General features: G+C 39.2%; 1 long non-coding RNA gene across 1 annotated transcript; it reads right to left on the minus strand.

The window, feature by feature from the left end:
- Positions 1 to 18,758: 18,758 nt before the first annotated feature.
- LOC127617641 (uncharacterized) lies at positions 18,759 to 19,121 on the minus strand. The gene is made up of 3 exons (XR_007967369.1): positions 19,090 to 19,121; positions 18,926 to 18,990; positions 18,759 to 18,828 (listed from the first exon to the last, which is right to left on the minus strand). It is a non-coding gene; the product is annotated as an uncharacterized LOC127617641 (long non-coding RNA).
- Positions 19,122 to 19,899: the final 778 nt, after the last annotated feature.

Raw genomic sequence — 19,899 nt, forward strand, 5'->3', positions numbered from 1 at the left:
TAAAGACTAAATAATTCTATACAGATCTCTGTTTATTTAAAATAATTTAAGAGAAGTTTGTACACTTTTGAAGACTTGTTCAAAAGGGTCTGTAATATCAGACAGTTTATACCAACATATTTTAATTCTTTGTGCTGGAATCTTTCATTAACCATTTCCATCCACTTTTCGTGCTGTTTTGTTATCGACAAAGTGAAAATGCGTAAAAAAAATATTTGAGAAAATTTGCCTTTTCTGCCTGTTTAAATTCAAAAGGCCTTTTAATGACAGAAAATGACTTCACTATTAAAAAAACACAGTAGCTTAAGTTTTGTTTTAATTGCAAAGAAATCTGCTCTTAAGCCGTTTCCATACAGACATGTGTGTAAATTGTTAATTGTGTACCCTTTAAATCCCTAATGTCCCTAATAAAAGTTTTGGTACAATGGGGAGAGTATTGAGATATTTTGATGAAATTAACAAGCTTACTATCATTTTAATTTGACAAACAAATGTAATCAAAAGATGAGGAATTGCAATCAAAAGCGAACAGTTGCCCTCTGATAGGACTGCAATATTGGTCCTGATGTTGCAGCTATCGCAGGTTGCCACAGACCGGTTCTGACCCTAAAGCAAATCGTCATGGCCCTGTTCCAGCTGGCAACCTGCACCAAATAGTGAGGCGAACTTTCGGTCTTAGTATAAAGATCATCCATCCATGTGTATGCTGTGTGCACAGCTATTAAAGAAACATTGAGGCGGTGTAATATCAGGGTTTACATATAATACATTCCTAATATTTAATAGGCTATTTTGAACAATCATCTAATCTAAAGCATCACAAATGCATTATGTCCAGCATATATGTCCAGCAACTTTTAATGACCAACTGAACTTGATTATCATCTAAAATGTATTTTAGCATCATAATGCAATTTACATTTTCTGAAGAAGCTCAGCAAATGCGATCCGAGGTAAAGAGGATTAGATTTAAACGTTTTAAAATGTTCAAAAGCTAGTTTTCTGAATGTGAACTCATTGGACAAAAATCTCTGATAGTTTATAGTCTTGAAAAAAGTGCAGAACATTCTGAGAATGTCATTCAATCAACTTATTTCATCTATAGAACAGGGTACGGCTAAATTAAGTTTGTGTAACTAAAAGGTGTCATGTTCACTGTTGTCTTTTGTTTTGTGCTTTTATGTTGAAATTTAGTTTAGTTTCTGTTTGGTTTTTGTAGTCCTTTTGGAGTTTCATTTTATGATTGGTTTTCCCCTGATTAGTTCTGATTCCCTGATTGTTTCCCCATGTGTTCCTCATTCCCTTGTTTGTTCCTTTTGTGTATATATAAGCCCTTTTAGTTTCCTTGTTTCCTTGTTAGTTCTTGCATGTTTTGAATGCTCTGTGCCAGGCCTCCCTTGTTTTGCTTTCTTCTGAGTTTTTCTTTGTTTTTTTAATAAACTGCTGCATATAGATCCCCATTCTCCGCCTGCTTCGTCACAGAAGAACTAACCACCATTAAGGATCTAGCAGCTGTCAGAATTCTCCTCCTCAGGCAAGAGGACCGTCCAGTTGAGTTCTTAGATCTGGCAAATTTAGTGGACTACCCAGAATTTTCCTTGGTGGGTTTCTTCAGAGCAGGTCTCTGTATTTCACTAAAGGAGCTGTTGCCTCCGGCAGAACCTCACTGGACGATCCTCGAGTTTGTGGAGGATACTCTATGAGTGAGCTGCTCGCTGTTCACTGTGGGTGTAGAGGAGGAGGGTGTAACATCTCCTCCCACTGAGGTCACCCCCCAGACTTCCATGGCTCATCCCCCCACGCCTGCTACGGCCAACAAGCCCACGCCCACACCTGCCACGGTCAGCGAGCCAGAGCCCACGCCTGCCACGGCCTCCGAGCCAGCGTTGCCAGCTCCATTTGCGAGGAGGAGGAGGAGGAGGAGGAGGAGAAGAAGAAGAAAGGCTTCTGCTCCCCAGTCTCCGCCTGCCACGGTCAGAGAGCCAGCGCCTGTAGCCTCGACCGTCCCAGAGCCAGCGCCTGTAGCCTCGACCGTCCCAGAGCCAGCACCAGCGGCCATGACCTTCCAAGAGCCAGTGCCTCCCGAGCCTCCCAGGGCTCCTCCTCTCGAGTCTCTCGAGCCTCCCAGGGCTCCTCCTCTCGAGCCTCCCAAGACTTCGTCCCTCGAGCCTTCGACGCCTCCGCCTCCCAGGAGTCCGCCTCTCGAGCCTCCCAGGGCTCCACCTCTCGAGCCTCCCAAGACTTCGCCCCTCGAGCCTTCGACGCCTCCCGAACCTCCCAGGGCTCCGCCTCCTACGGCTCCACCTCTAGAGCCTTCCACGCCTCCGCCTCCCAGGGCTCCGCCTCTCGAGCATCCCAAACCTCCCAGGGCTCCACCTCCTATGGCTCCACCTCTAGAGCCTTCCACGGCTCTACCTCCCAGGGCTCCACCCTTCAAGCCTCCCATGGCTTCAATTCCTGAGCCTTCCACGGCTCCACCTCCTACGGCTCCGCCTCCAGAGCCTTCCAGGGCTCCGCCTCTAGAGCCTCCTACGGCGCCACCTCCCTCAGCTCCGTCTCCCGAGCCTTCCACGGCTCCGCCTCTAGAGCCTCCTACGGCACCACCTCCCTCAGCTCTGCCTCCCGAGCCTTCCATGGCTCCGCCTCTAGAGCCTCCTAAGGCGCCACCTCCCTCAGCTCTGCCTCCTGAGCCTCCCACGGCTCCGCCTCCCGTGGCTCTGCCTCATGAGCCTCCCTCAGCTCCGCCTCCTGAGCCTCCTGAGCCTCCTCAGCTCCGCCTCCTGATCCTCCCACGGCTCCGCCTCCCTCGGCTCTGTCTCCAGAGCCTTCCAGGTCACTGCCTCTAGAGCCTCCCACGGCTCCGCCTCCCAAACCTCCCTCGGCTCCGCCTCCCGAGCCTCCCTCAGCTCCACCTCCTGAGCCCCCCACGGCTCCGCCTCCAGGGCCTTCCATGGTTCCGCCTCCCAGGCCCCCTGACCCTGTTCCTGACCTGTGTCCTCCTCCCAGGCCCCCTGACCCAGTCCCCGTCCTGTGTCATCCTCCCAGGCCCCCTGACCCAGTCCCCGTCCTGTGTCGTCCTCCCAGGCCCCCTGACCCGGTCCCTGTCCTGTGGCCTCCTCCCAGGCCCCCTGACCCGGTCCCTGTCCTGTGGCCTCCTCCCAGGCCCCCTGACCCGGTCCCTGTCCTGTGGCCTCCTCCCAGGCCTCCTGACCCTGTTCCAGTCCTGTGGCCTCCTCCCAGGCCCCCTGACCCTGTCTCTATCATGTTGCCGCCTCCCAGGCCCCCTGACACAGTCCCCATCCTGTGGCCGCCTCCCAGGCCCCCTGACCCAGTCCCCGTCCTGTGGCCGCCTCCCAGGCCCTTGTGCCCCCTTGGACTGCCTGTCTGCCCCTTGTGCCCCCTTGGACTGCCTGTTTTCCCCTTGTGTCCCCTTGGACTGCCTGTTTGCCCCTTGTGCCCCCTTGGACAATTTGTTTTTTTTCTCTCTTTTTTTTGTGCCTTTTGGAGCGTCTGGAATCCGCTCCTTAAAGAGCAACATGCAGGTTGAATTTATAACTGAATTAATACTTTATATTGTCTGCAGAGGTCTTTTAAAAACACATATGTAGAAATTACTAATGAAATCTCATTTGATGTAGAGATTTTGATGAAAATGTGCTAGGCTCTGGAATACGCCTTTCCCGCTATCAACGCGTCATATGGCGTAGAGGCGAGGCAAACAAAAGAGCTTCATGGTCAGCTCTCATTGTGGGTGTTGATGTAGTTAGAGCAGTACAGAAAGTTTTAGAGAAGCCATAATGGTAAATTATTGTGTTTGTGCTGGTTGCACGAATTCCAGCCTGTCAGGACATCGTGTCCATCATTTTCCTTCTAGAAAAATCAAGGCTTTTCGGTCTTGAGTGCGTTTTGTGCAGGTGAAGAGAGCAGACTTCACTGCGGCGTCTGTTACCACACACTCGATCGTTTGTGGCGTACATTTCACTCCGGAGAATTATCGACCTGGAGATTTGTTGGAGTCTCGGATGGGATTTCGGAGTAAGGACCATGTGAGGCTGATTACTGATGCTGTTTCCTCGGTGCACTTGATGGAATCAAGTCCACCGTCAAAGTGTACACCGGATTTTGGCGCGGGCTGGACTGGAGGACAAAGTGCTAACGTTAGCAGACATTCTGTGCAACGAAAACGAGGACTTAGCAGAGTAAGTCTTACTTTTAATTATTTTAACTCTTAATTTGCTCATAATTATAGGCCTGTGGGCCATCATAGGCATGTTCGTCCACACCGGAGAACTCGGTTTCTTCATTCGCATCCATTGTAACCTGAGCTTGAACTTGACCAGACTCCCTCGCCCATCGTCAATTCCGGTTAGTGCTTTATAGACGCGGAAGTTATTTTATCACAATTTATCTCAAAATATCATTAATGGCTAAATATATATTACTCCAGTTCAGAAAATCTAGTTGTTTTATCATCAACATACACTATGCTATATAGGGGTGTCCAACCTGCATGTTGCTCTTTAAAGCGGGGGCTCTGTCATGTTCACTGTTGTCTTTTGTTTTGTGCTTTTATGTTGAAATTTAGTTTGGTTCCTGTTTGGTTTTTGTAGTCCTTTTGTAGTTTCATTTTATGATTGGTTTTCCCCTGATTAGTTCTGATTCCCTGATTGTTTCCCCATGTGTTCCTCATTCCCTTGTTTGTTCCTTTTGTGTATATAAGCCCTTTTAGTTTCTTTTTTTCCTTGTTAGTTCTTGCATGTTTTGGATGCTCTGTGCCAGGTCTCCCTTGTTTTGCTTTCTTCTGAGTTTTTCTTTGTTTTTTTTTAATAAACTGCTGCATATAGATCCCCATTCTCCGCCTGCTTCGTCACAAAAGGCAAGTATGTCTAAAAAAAACATGTATTGTATTTTTTTGTTTGGTAATTTTTGTTTTTTAATTGAATTCTTTTTTCATTTGGTAATTTATTTAATTTTAATACAGGGAATTTTGCTGGCATTTTTTCAAAAGTAAGATAAACAATAATTTTATAGAATTGGACTGATGGTGTTCTGAAAAACCACACTGGAGCTTTTATCCTAGTAGTGTGTATTTGTTTAATTTAAAACAACTTTGTGCACCGAAATATGTTTTTTATATTGTGGGCTAATTCCGTTACTGCCATCTATTATTTTGAATGGTGTGGAAAAGAAACTTTAATAAATTAATGGATGTCTATCATGATTAAATTAATCACAAACAGTGGCCATTCATTTGTTCTCCGTGCACTTGTTGATGTGAATGATATTAGATGTTTGTGTTGGCACTCCTGGAAGTGTCATGTTTGCACCATCGGATCTATATGCCATTTAAGATCAATCCATAATCACGTACAACAAATTGGCTTTAAGAATGTATACCATGTAGTCATGATTAATACAAGCTAACAATTGGGCTAAATTTTTTTATGTGATACAAAATTTTATGTTAATGACTATTTTCTTGACAAAAGTGTTTCATAATTTGAAGTATCGGCATAGAGATTATGCAAGTTAAATGGAAAAATATTATGTTGACACTTTTTTTTAGCGATTAATTTTAGTGTTTATCAGCTTTATTTTGATGCGCTAAAACTTTTTTCACAAATCCTTGGATGGAATCGTAGTTTGTGTGGAGGCTGTGACAAAGAATGTCAAAGAGGGGGAGGGGCAGGGGCTTGTGTAGTCTCACAGAATTACAACTTAAATGCAGATGTCAGGCACACGTTTAATTGAGAATTAAAAGGCCCAAAGGGCCAAATTTAAATAGAAACTAAAATATAATTAAGAAATTACTACTTCCACCTCATAATTCTCTATGCCGGAAAAACCCTGATCATACACAAATGCTAAAAACTGCCCCATTTCCTATCAAACCCAAATTTCCCAAAACCCCAGCCTTCTACTTGACACCTCGAAAGATGCCACCCTCCCCATCTCCGCACACCATTCCGGAAATGAGGGCGCTCCATCTGAATTCCATCCCCTTAAAATAATTTGCCAGCCAATCATAACACTGGTCAGAACCCACTTTTTTATGTGTTTGTCCTGCATATTGATGACAGCACCATCGCCCAAAATAGAGAGTCTGGAGCAAAATTTAATTTGAGTGCCCAATACGCCACATATAAAACTCTGAACCTTCAGAGGTCACGTGACACCATGTGAGGACTGGTGTGAATGGCTTTGCTAGTTTTTAATTATTTTTATGTCATAAACCGGTGAGATTCAACATATCCTGCTACATGGCAAAGAAGTAAAAATCCTCAGGCTCTGGAGATATTAAAACACACTTACGTGCTCAAGCTGAAACCTCTGACGGGCCTGCAGGCCAGGGACATGGTTTGGACGGTGCGCCGGGAGAAATCCAGCATCAACTATCCAACATGTCTGTGACGCTGAGGAAAGTTGTTGCGGACTTCGAGGATCTTGCTGTAATATGTCGATCGATTACTGTGATGGAAACAAAATTCTCGGAGTTGGGTACAAGATTGTTGGATGTTGAGAGATGGAACAATTATCTGGAGTCATCGGAGAGAGAATTAACCAAGATTGATTTTTTTTTTTTTTTTTGAAAAACTGGAGGATTTGGAGAACAGCAGAAGGCAAAATAACATCCTCATGTTCAGGAATTCCAACAATTTGGAAGGCAAAGATATGGGGAAATTCCTAGATGAGCTCTTGCCGAGTCTGCTCGACAACAGGCCACAAGCTGGAAATCAAGCAAGCTCACAGAGTCCCGGCTTAGAGATTGGCTGAGGGAGACAGGCCCCAGTCAATTCTGGCCAAATTTCTGAGATCATCCATCTTGTGCAAATTTGACAAGAGAGAAACATGATCTATTCAAGGAATGCAAGAATCTCTAAAATCAATGGGAGATCAAGTTTGCTCTGATTCCGGCCAAACTGAGGATAGATACTAGGAATGTCCGCATAGTATTTACATGCCCACAGCAAGCGCTGTCTTTCATAAAACATTGGAGGCCTTTTGGTGATTTACATGTTTCATGGAAAAGTTTGATTTTGGCTAATGTTTACGCACCTAACGCTGATGATCAGGTCTTTATTGATCTTGAAGGGATGTTTTAAGCCACTGGCACCCCTCATGATATAATATTAGGAGGAGACTTCAATCTTTAGGTGGACTCAGTCCTTGATCATAGTGAAGTAAAAGTGTGTAAGACCCCAAAAGCAACACTGGCAACATTAGGCATTTCATCAATACCATGTGTTCAGTGGCGAATGTTCAGACTCCGGTCGCTGCCATCTCACTTAATGCTGAAAAGGTGTTTGATATGGTAGAATGAGATTATCTTTAACATTTTGGAAATATATGGGTTCAGGAATACTTTTATTGGATGGATTATGTTACTTTATAGACACCCCGGTAGTAGCGGTACAGACAAATTGATTAATTTCAGATTATTTTAATCTTGATAGGGGCACCTGACAGGGGTTCCCTCTTTCCCGATAATTGTTCCGTCTTGCCCTGGAACCATTAGCAGCCTTGATAATTAAGGAAGCTGATTTTCCAGGGGTGGTGGCGAGAGGTATGGCGCATAAGCTATTGCATTACGTAGATTATATTTTATTATAATGACATTTGTCTCTGACCCCACTAGATCTTTGTCTTGCCTCCACAGAATTATTAATTCCTTTTCTAAGTTATCAGGATTTCGTCAATTGGTCTAATTGCTAGGATTATAAAAAACATCAAGTCTACATCTAGAGATGCATGTGCGTCTGATGCAATTTAAGATTTTACATTGATTCTATTGGACCCCTTCTAGATTGTATAGACTTGGTTCAAAGACACACCCACCTGCTGGTGATGCCAATCAGAAAATGGGGACACATCCATGTATAAAGATTCTAGAATTTTGGTTGAGGGTTCTGTTGTGTGTTGCAATCTTAATCAGTATAAATGTGTGTGACTAATCTTAAACAAAGTACGCCTGTTAACAAATGATGAATGATGTGTGTAACTAAGTAGAAAAAAATGCTAAAAGGAAACTGCAGCTGCATTTCTGACACAGGAGATGAGGGGAACTTAGAGACAGTTTATATACTGGAAATTCTTTAGGCAGGGGAACCTTGAAACAGGTGAAGCAGACTAGATCCCCAGCTGGCTGACTGATTTTTGTACTATGTTCTTTCTTGTTAATAAATAAAAATTTTACTTTGAAGACTTGACTTTGTCTCTTCAAAAAAGAACATGACAGAATTTGGTGACCCTGACATGATGCGGAGCGATTGAAAACGACACCAGGAGGCGGTGGCTTATTGATACCCATACGTGGGCCCATTTAAAAAGGTGACCAGAGCCGGTTAAATCAAAATCTGCATAGTTTCGATAGTATTTTATTTAGGTGTGGGTGTCAACCAACTACAAGTAACTACATTTTTAAAAAAATATTGAGAATACAGTAAATTAATGATCGTTACGTTATATGTATAAGAATGCAAATTGTTACATATGAAGGAATAAGTACATTAAATCATTTGTATGACTGCTATGTGTTGTGTGATATGTTTTTGAAGACCTCTGGGAGGCCAGTTTTTACTGCAATAAATTAATAGTGTAATTATAAGACCTTGGAGGCCTGCCTTAAGGGCAGAGTGGTTCATGGAGACAAAGACCTTGGAGGCCTGTTTGGAACAGTGGAGCCAGGACCGGATTATGGGCAGAGTGTCTGACGAGTGCCACTTAGTCCCGGGACGCTGAGTTTCCATCTCCTTGAACGCACTTAGCAATAAAATAGATTAAACTGGTAGGGACATTGTGTTTTGTTTTTGCGGTTGAAGAGTGAGTGGAATGCTCACTAAGCAGTGTGTTTTAAACTTGGGGTGTCTCTGTCACAATAAATCCCGAGAGCGGTAACCTAACGGTGCAAACAAACTCGAGGGTTGCGACAGATTGAGTCAGTTGCTCAGGTGTACTCCATACAAACTGACCGGCCACAAGTAGTGAAGGGAAATGTGGGAGGAATTATAAAAAGATTCTAACAGAAGAGTGTGGTTGAGGTAAATAATCCCAATTTATGACTGTCCGCTCACTTGTGAGTAGAAGCTTGGCTGCTTAAAGAGGGATTTAATTTGAAACAAACACACGCTTGGAATCTACTGTTTGACGGGGAGGGAATATACAGGTCACTCAAATAGTGTGAATCTGGGGACACCAGATAGAAGTTACCTTCTGGCTCCCCCCATATTATCTGAGGAAGGGACCCTAAATAGCAAGATTTCTCACAACTGATACTAAAAAAAAAATTTTAAACTCACTTAGACTGAGTTCCCCGGCTGAATTATGATTTTATAGAAGTTACTAATACTGCAGGATGAAATCAGGAGACAAAGAAGACTGAAAATGATGTGGGCTATTATCTGATTGATCCTCCTGCGCTCATTACTGCTGGTAATCATTACTGATTTGCCATTTATAATGTGGATTAAAATTTCTCTGGAAAAGTTGATTTCAGTCTTATACGATCACTTTATGATTTTCTAGAATGCCATCAATGGGGTTCCATACCCATGTCTAAATTGTTCTGAAAGGTCTAAATTTAAATCCAGCAGCTAACCACTGATTTATTGATTTGAAGAGTAAATATTACAAATGTATGGCAAAGTTATAGAGTTACCTATTGGATTGGTTACTCACCCAAATTTTCCAGAGAGTACCCTCATTAGGGTTAGTGGGTGTTACAAAGAGATGATTGAATTGAGTCTATTTCTATAACTACTATTTCCATTTGCCATAGTTAATAAATTAAAGTATAATTTTAGAGGTATAATAATGATAACTGTTAAATGATGAAGATACATTTGGATAAAAAAAATCATGAGAAATTAAAAGAACATAGTGTATTTTACTGAGCAAGTATTTCAAAACACAAGAAAAAAGATATGTTTGAATTTCCATTGTGCCTCTTTATGACTTTATTCTGTTTAAACTTTTACTTACTTTTCTGTTAGTTTAAAAACTTGATTTATATTATTTTATTAGATAGAATGGAAGTTCTTGCACCTGAGAAAGGGTAAGAAATGGAGAAAGTAGTAATAATAAATGATTACTTAATAATAAATAAGGGATTATAATATATTAATAATAATATAGGTGTTGAAAATGTATACCTCTGCTTGAACAGAAGGCTAAAATAAAGTTGTATTGATTATATAGAGAATGTCGTAAAAGAAAGGTAAAGCTTCTGTTTTATTAAAGATTTGAAGGATCTGTTGTTTGAAAGGACAAAAGAAAGTAAGTTGAGAGTAGTGTTTTGTTTTTAAATGGTGTGGGATGGGAAAGTTTGAAAGCCGTTAATATAATCCATTATTATAAATATAACTTTCTACTGTTGAAGAATAAATTAAATATATTATTGTGAGATTCTAAAATGAAAGAAGAAGAAATGAGATTGGAAACAGTGTGAGGGAGTGGAATGTCCCCTCCCCCCACCACATTTTCAGTCTAAGATTGACGTGTCTGCTTGAAAAAGAAACACAAGAGCAGATTTTGCAAGCAGATGTGCTTTGACAATAATGTTAGAGAGTGATATGAAGGAGATATTCAAACAGCTCTCCTCATCAAAGATTAAAGATTTTATATATTCAGAGGGCAATCTAAAGTTAAGGGTTTAGACTAGAGACAACAGATTAAGTTGAAAATTCATCTGAAAGAATAAATGTAGATTAAAAAACTAGAGACTATTATTGAATTAAGGTAATGTTTTTAAATTAAGCTCCCTAGAAGCTTGACAGGGCTTTGTTCTGATTTTAGTTCCCTCCATGATACATGGTCTCTTGTGACGTTTGCTAAAGTAGCAGAAATAAAACCTGAATGGAAATTAGTGATCTATAAATGAGTTCAATTTTAGCATGTTTTACTTTTAATTTGGACAATTTTAATAGATTGATTATTTTTTAATAATGATTTTTGAATTTAACCATGTTTTGAATTGTCTCCATATTTAAGCATTTGTAGATGGTTCCATTGGCTGTGTCGGTTCTCTGGTGATACTCCCTGAAAAAGAAAATATCTGTTTACTGATACCACATTATTATGGATTGAGGACTGAGCAGTATCAAGACCAGTGGCAAGGGCCTCACCGCCCTAGACCAAGAAGGTTTGAAAGGGGTTTAAGGAAGTGGGTAAAAGCTTTACTAAAATAACTTATCACAGTGTTAAATACCAAGTATTCTGTCACTGTGTTATCAGGGGATCATTAGAGGATTATATATAGATTGATTTTGGGGGTAGAGTTTTGAGAACCGTTGCAGACAAAGGAGTGCCTGATTTATTATAGAAGTATTAAACAAACATGGGAATGTTTGTATGATAATTAATTTAGAATGGAAGATGATTTATTACTTTTACTTATGCTTTTATTGAACTCATGTACATTTTAAAAGTAATGAAGAATAGAAAAGAAACATGGTGGTGACTAAAGATTAAGATTGCTTGTCTTGTCTGTTTGTAACAATATAAATGGAATTGTTTAAGAAATAGGGTGCAGGGTTGACTAAAATTGGTATAATGATTGAAACAGCAATTCTTGTGAGGGGAATAATATTGTATTGTGTGTTACCGTTGATGAAATTATAGTTTTTATCAAACCAATAACTAAGTAGATGACACTGATCAATGTGAATAGTCCAATGCAACAAAGACCAAACTGGAAGGAAATTGATTTCTCCAATGAAGATATGTATGAGGAATGATATGTTATATATTTGATTTTGTATTGACTTTTATGGGGTGCCGTTTGTAAAGTGGCTCACGCTGAAAATAACAGCAACATTTTGTCACATTTAGCTTCAAACAATGTTTAAAAATCTGGTATGAATTTTTGACGGTCACTTTTTAGCACATTTACAACAATATTTGTTAACATAGAGATATTTTAAATAGTTAAATCTAAATATTAAATGCTACACTTAAATGTTAAATGTTAAATATAAATGTTAAATATAAATATAAATGCTAAATATAAATATAAATGTTAAATATAAATATAAATATAAATGTTATATCTAAATGTTAAATATAAATCTAAATGTTAAATATAAATATAAATATAAATGTTATATCTAAATATTAAATATAAATCTAAATGTTAAATCTAAATGTTAAATCTAAATGTTAAATATAAATGTTAAATATAAATATAAATATAAATGTTAAATTTAAATGTTAAATATAAATATAAATCTAAATGTTAAATCTAAATGTTAAATCTAAATGTTTCGTGTGAAACTAAATATTTAGCTAATATGCAAATTTAAATGCCGGTAACCGGAAGTGCCAAAATAAAAGCTCGAGGAGGTCAGTGGGTAGTGTCAAATAACGAATAAAAAACATCTCATCAGGGAAATGGACTCTTGGACATGGATTATCATGATAAAAACTAACTAAAATAATAAGCACGTTTGGAAATTTTGTATAGCCGCCAGGACGGCTCTGCCGATTCGTTTGACATCTTCACAGAGCGGCCATGACCGACAGTACCTTTCCTGGTCAGGGGCGGGTAGGGATTGGCTCTTGCTGGCCTTTATGCAAGCAAACATGACAGATCAGTCGAAGTGAGCCCCCTCGTGGCTGGCTATAATGGCCACAGGTCATAAGTCCCTCATCTTTCATAAAAGTGACACTAAAACCTCAAAGTAGTCTACTGTTTACAGTTACAGTTTATCCAAACGTGCTTATTATTTTAGTTAGTTTTTATCATGATAATCCATGTCCAAGAGTCCATTTCCCTGATGAGATGTTTTTTATTCGTTATTTGACACTACCCACTGACCTCCTCGAGCTTTTATTTTGGCACTTCCGGTTACCGGCATTTAAATTTGCATATTAGCTAAATATTTAGTTTCACACGAAACATTTAGATTTAACATTTAGATTTAACATTTAGATTTAACATTTAGATTTAACATTTATATTTATATTTATATTTAACATTTAAATTTAACATTTATATTTATATTTAACATTTATATTTAACATTTAGATTTAACATTTAGATTTAACATTTAGATTTATATTTAATATTTAGATATAACATTTATATTTATATTTATATTTAACATTTAGATATAAAATTTATATTTATATTTATATTTAACATTTATATTTATATTTAGCATTTATATTTATATTTAACATTTATATTTAACATTTAACATTTAAGTGTAGCATTTAATATTTAGATTTAACTATTTAAAATATCTCTATGTTAACAAATATTGTTGTAAATGTGCTAAAAAGTGACCGTCAAAAATTCATACCAGATTTTTAAACATTGTTTGAAGCTAAATGTGACAAAATGTTGCTGTTATTTTCAGCGTGAGCCACTTTACAAACGGCACCCCATAGACTTTTATTGATATAATACTCTGAATTAGTCTGATGCAGTCTGAAACTATGGAAAACAGCATAGCTTGCACTTTGTAAGGACGTTCAGTGTTAAGGGAAAATTTATTATATAATGAAGAAAGTGATTATTGTTAGTTAATATAAAACATGTAACCATAGGAGGAAATTACAGTGTGGTTTATGAATATAAAATGAAATAGTAATGATGTTGCCATCATTGAAGCAAGTTGGGTCAGAATGACCAGCTGAAAGAGAGAAGGTGGAAAATAATTGCAGCCTAAAATAACAATGATGTAGAATGAAATATAGTATGAATTTATAAACTGTAAAAACACTGGAAGTACCACTGGAGGGCCAGAGAATAAGAGATTACAAAATAAAGAAAAGGATCAACAAGCACCTCAGAGCTGAGCAGCAAGAGCAAGACTCTACTGGTGGTTTAAAAACCCGCTGTCTGATCCTACACATCACCAGATGGCGCTCCAGACTACCGGAAATGTCTGTGAGTTCCTCTGGCACCATGGGATGTATCATATACTGAGAGAGAGCATATGAGGTTACTAAAAGTATTGATGCTGCAAAAACCACAAAGGGCTTCCCTGGTTGTCTGGTTGTCAGGGCTGCAACAGCGATGATGAAGATGCTCGCGAAGAGCCTGAAACCAACCAAGCTAGGAGAACCAAACTATCTGGGCCCCACCACTGTGATAGCAGTGATAGCGTGCTGACGGATCTTCAGATTGGGTACAAAGTTAAAAAGGAAAAAACGCAAGTGGCACGAAGAACAGTTGCCTTCCTGGGAAGGCTGATTTCTGCAAACTCACTAACCCTTACTGCAGCACAAATAACAAACATATTGTCACATGGTAAACCCAAGACATTTCAGCAAATGTTGGTCTTTCTAGGACTTACTGGATAGAGCAGGAACCATGTACCAAACTATGTGGAATTAACACAACCTTTTACAATTTTTACTTTGAAAACTTGACTTCGTCTCCTCAAAAAAGAACACGACAGTTCAGAATATTATTTGTGATGTGTTGGCTGCTCAGGTTTAATTTTGCCCCAGGCTCTGTGTTCTAAGCGATGGGACGGTCACTGATGTAGCAGATGGGTTCATGAAGTGTTGGGTCCTGGCTGATGTCATGATTGGCAGGTCATCCTTAGGGGATGGAAATCAGCTGGAAGACCCTTGTTCCTGGAGTGGTGCGTGGAGTTGGGCTGGGTGACAGCTTTTGAGGGATGGTTTGTAGAAGGCTGGGCAACAGGGGACTATTTAATAAAACATGGGGTAGGTATTTGGATTTTGTGGAGGACTCTCAGGGGGAGATGGGTAATATTGAATGTGTGTGTGCATTCTTATTGTTTTTATTTAGATTTCTTTTTTTTTTTTTTTTTCTGAATACTGTTTGTTGATTTATTGTTTACTTTGTGTGTCATTGTTGGTTTGATGTCGGGCCACTGGGGTGTGTGTTTGTGTCTGGTTGGGAATGTTCGGAAGAAAGGGTTTAAGTTTATGTAATGCGATTCCGTGATTCCTGTTGTGTTTATTTGAATTGTCATTGAAAATCAATAAAAATTGTTAATTGCAAAAACAAACAAAAAACTCAGATTCTTTGATCTGAACACCGCCCAAAAAAACATGGGTTGTATCTACATCTTTTGATTGCCATTGCCAGCAGGTGGGTGTGTCTTTAAGACCAAGCCAATACAATCGTCATTAAGCGCACCCTTGCATCTCTAGATACAGACTTTTTTAGAATTCTAGCCCACACTCCTTCCTCCAATACCAATTTTAAATCTTTCTCCCATAATCTCTTCATAGAAGTTAAAGCTCCATCCCCCAGACTCTGAATTAGCAGGGAGTAATACACCGATGCCTCATGACTTTTACCAAAAGCAGTAATCACCTCTTCCAGATTATCTGCCACTTTAGGGTGGCACAGCTGTAAATACCTAAAAGAACTGAGATCTGGGAATCCCAAAATATTTAACCAAATATTCAAAGGACACTCCACTCTCATATAGATCACAGAGCGTAGTAATCGCCCACACATTCCAATCTGACCAGCAGAAAGGGGATTTACTAATACATAATTTGGGGTTCAGCAATATGCTCGAGGCAACATTTAAATAAATGTCAGAATTAAACACTCTGGACACTTTTATCCATACCGTGTGCAAATGCGAGATAACTGGGTGTAACTTAACTTCTCTGATTAGTTTGATAGAAAGGCTTTGCAGTGGCAAGAACTTCCTTTTCAATGCAAAACCAGGGAGGGGCTCTCTCAGGTGGAAGCAACCAATGAGCCAAATGTCTGAAAACAAATGCATAATAATAAAACAAAATCTTGGGTAGGCCTAGCAAACCATTGTCAATCAGCCTATGTAATTTATTAAAATGTAATCTAGGATGTTTACCATTCCAAATGAGGGACTTGCTATCAAATTGCTTGAAATAAGAGAGGGGGACATCTACAGGGAGAGATTGTAGCATGTAGTTAAATTTTGGAATACAATTCATTTTAATAACATTAACCTTCCCAATCATAGATAAATATAATGAATCCCACTAGTGATCGGCATTCCGCCTCTTTTCAGTGAGTCGCTAATTCGGCTCAGCTCACCAAAAAGAGCCGGCTCTTTTGGCTCCCAAACGGCTCTTAAAAAAAAAATAGATGTTTTGTATTTTTTCAAGTCAAACAGTTTGCGATAGTTTGACTCTGAGTGGTGTTAAAACAATTCTAATTAAATTATTAGGGTGCACAGTTCGCATAAGCCGGTGCAGGTTGTGCATAGAACTGGCTTTATATGAGATTATGTTTTGGAAAATTCTACACTGTGCTCTAACATTGTTTACATTATTAAAATGCATCCAAATGCTACTGTGCTTTTGACTCATTTTCCACTTTCCAGCTGTTGTTTTCACAGCAGAAGAAAGCAGCCTCTCTCTCCTTGGCAGCTAATTGTGGGACTGTGTCTCATTTGGAAGGTTGCATCCTCCGGAGGCCGCATTTGTCGGCCGCATACGTCATCGAAGTTTCAGAAAAGCGAGGAGGACACTCCGAATGCAGCCTTTGAATGCGACCTTCAAATGTGACCTTCTTTCAAGGGAATTCGCAACCCACAATTCTTTGCTTCAAAGTAAATGTCTAAAAAACAATTATGCCAGTTATAATATGATGTTCGAATGAAAGGAATGTTAATTCCCAAGTTGAAGTACCTCAGTAGATGGGCGAAGAGTATATATTATGTAGAATTATATGAATCTATATTAATCTCAAGCTTGTTAAAGAGTGGCGTGATGTCATAGCAACCATGTTACGTTCCATTTCCATTTGGCCTACGAAGGCTGTCTCGTTTAAATGAGGCTTGTTTAAAGGAGGATAAATCCTGTGTCTGTGAGTGAGTTGGCCCTGCCCTCCCTCACGCATCTCTGGTTCATTGGTTGACACTGCCAACAATCCTGTCTGATTGACAGGAACAACAGGTGAGGCTGCTAGTCTGAGCAGACAGTCAGAACGAAATGTATTTTTTTTTTTTCGTTCTTTGAATTAGTTAATTCTATTCATTTAAATCTTTTGATTATTCATATCTGAATTTTTTTTATATTTTTATAAATAGATTTGGCTCTACTGATATACAAGCTGGCTCCCAACGTTCACCTACAAGAGGGACTCTTGTACTACACTTAGACTCGTTCACGAATGACCCATCACTAAAGACCACCTGCCCACATAGCTTGAAAAACTTTATTAAGGTGTCAAAACTAACTCTAAATCAGATAAATTGGCTGGGAATAAAATGCCCAAATACTTAATGCCCTGTTTGGACCACTGGAAGGCGCCTGGCTGAAAAGCCGTTACTGGGCATTACGCTGTCAGTGCCAAAGCTTCGGAATTTAGAAAAGGAATTAATAATTCTTTGGAGGCAAGATCTAACAGGGACAGAGATGAATAATAAAATATCATCAGCATAAAACAAAAGCTTGTGTGCCATACCACCCGCCACTGCCCCTGGAAAATCCTCTTCCCTTCTTATAGCAGCTGCTAATGATTCCAGGACAACTCAGAACAATAATGTGGAAAGAGGGCAACCCTGCTCAAGTGGTGCTCGCTGCAGAGCAAGCTCCTCCTCGCTAGACGTCCAGCGAGGAGGAGCTACACGTAAGCTCCTCCTCTCCTAACCTAGTCTAGCTCCATCTCTATGGATCTAGTGAAGCACCACTCATTTCGCCACCTAATGGTTGTTAACGTTAATGCAAGACCTTCGTCAGAGCGAACTTAACCTAATGAGGATTTTTTTTTTATTGTTGATGCACAAAGATTAAGTCAAAGTAACCATAAGACTTGCATGGAACTGGAGATGTTGGCATAGCTGATGTTGCCTGACCTTTCTTTAAAACAAAATTATGATTTCATGGCATTGTTTCTGTGACAAACGGCATGACTAGACTATCTGTGCACCCCTGCTTTTTTTCCTTCCCCATCGTATTAAGGCTATTTGTGAATTGATCTCAATTAAATTAATGTAATAAATGATGCTCCTAATATGCTATTTGCTTTTAAACTTGGGAACTGAGTTGCCCTTGCAGGTATGATACAAAAATAAAATGATCACCTATTTGCTTGTCTTATCTTGATTATTCCTTTTATATGTACACTTAGGATCTCCACCTCAAAAAGAAAAATTAATGCATGTACAACTGTGTAGTTGTGAATTTAATTTACATGGAATATAATTTTGGATGAACTCAGTCCACATCTTAATCAAATCACTGTCTTAATCAAATGGTAATAAGTAACCTGTCCAGTAGTCTCAAACCAGCCACGTGTCACACTAAAGAAAAAATTAAGAGAACAAGTGTGCTCTGAGACTAGTAGCATGGCAACCATTCCAGGAACATTTATTAGTAGATTGGAAGTATTACTTAATTTACAATTTATTAGTCACATACTTCACTGCCCTCAAGTGTTGCTGTATTTATTTTATTTCTATTAACCATTATTAGCAAAATGTACAGCTAACATAAAAATCAATCTTCAATCTAGGAACAGAATGTATAATAAGATATAAGATACAAAACTGAACTATAGTATATTAAGTTTCAAGAAAACTTTTTTCCCCCACAAAACTTTAATTGGTTTAAAATACAAGACATTTTACAAACCCTAAAACTACAAGACAATACAAAACAAAGTTTACTAATCGCATTGTTATGGGCCAACAAGGCATCATCCTCATTCATCCTTATGACCTGTGGTAATTGATCTTTCCCAGCAAAGTGGGTTCGGTTCTCCTCCACCCAGTAAATACATAAATATTCTCTCTACATACATGGATTCTCGTAGATGGGGTGACCTCCATGACGTCTGACACAGATGTGGTAACCTCCATGATGTTTAGATCCGGTTGGATCATTTGCTTGATGATTGACTGTTGGCTTTGAAGAAAAAGTGACAAAACAGTAAAATTGGAAAATTTTCCAGTGTGCATTATTTTTTACTGGGAATGCACACATATAGTTATCAGTATCATACCTTGCCAGAGGAAATGCCTGAAGTAACTGATGGCACCACCACCTCCTGATTACAGGCGTGACAGACTGAAAAAAGATGGCAATTGAAAATCTTAAGCATAACATTTTAATTGTGTTTTCAACCCTTTTTGCTGAACAAATAACCAGAAATTGGTAAAAACTCACTGCTGAAAAATCAAAGGGCTTCCCCTACAGGGTATACTGAAATACAAAATCAAAATTCTGATGTTATATTAAAAAAATGTGTTTAGCACAATGGTATAGCAATTATAAGACCACATACGATCAACATGAATATCCCACCGTCAGTCCCTCCAAGCTGAAGTGGTGCACCCTGTTAATTAAGAGTGGAATAAGACAATTTTGTACAAGCAGTATATAGTATACTCTGAATGTATTATATGATGACATTCCACTGCTGATAATAATAGTTTACATGCAAAGAAGTTAAAAGCTGTACTTCACAGTCTCTCAGTAAGGACATATTCCAAAGGCCAGGTGAAAATTGAGTTTCTATGATAAAACAATAACACAACACATTTCATTATTATAAAACAATATATCTTCTGGAGCAGTCACATGTAAGCAGAAAACAAAGTTGATCATATTGTATTATACCATGGTCTGTCTAAATACTGGATTCTGATTGTCTGGAAGGTGGTGCACATTAAAACCGTTTACTGCACAGTTAGTTCCAGTCAGTTTGCATAGATAAACACTTAGCAATTGTTTTATGGAGACATGTCTGTCTTGCTTTGGCACATGGGCAGTGCCAGGATTTCTTTTTAGAATCATATGCTGCTATTCTGCTGCCAGCCTGCTGTGTTGTGATATCTTTGGCTCATATATTGAAAATGACTTTTTAGAAAGAGGCCCTCCAACAGTCACCTCAACAGAAAATGGAACACCTGAATCAGCAGCTGCTTTTTGGCGTTTTAAGCAACTTTGCTTCCTTGCGTTCCCAAATATCATCGC

The sequence above is a fragment of the Xyrauchen texanus genome, chromosome 24, assembly GCF_025860055.1.
Source record: "Xyrauchen texanus isolate HMW12.3.18 chromosome 24, RBS_HiC_50CHRs, whole genome shotgun sequence".
NCBI lineage: Eukaryota > Metazoa > Chordata > Actinopteri > Cypriniformes > Catostomidae > Xyrauchen > Xyrauchen texanus.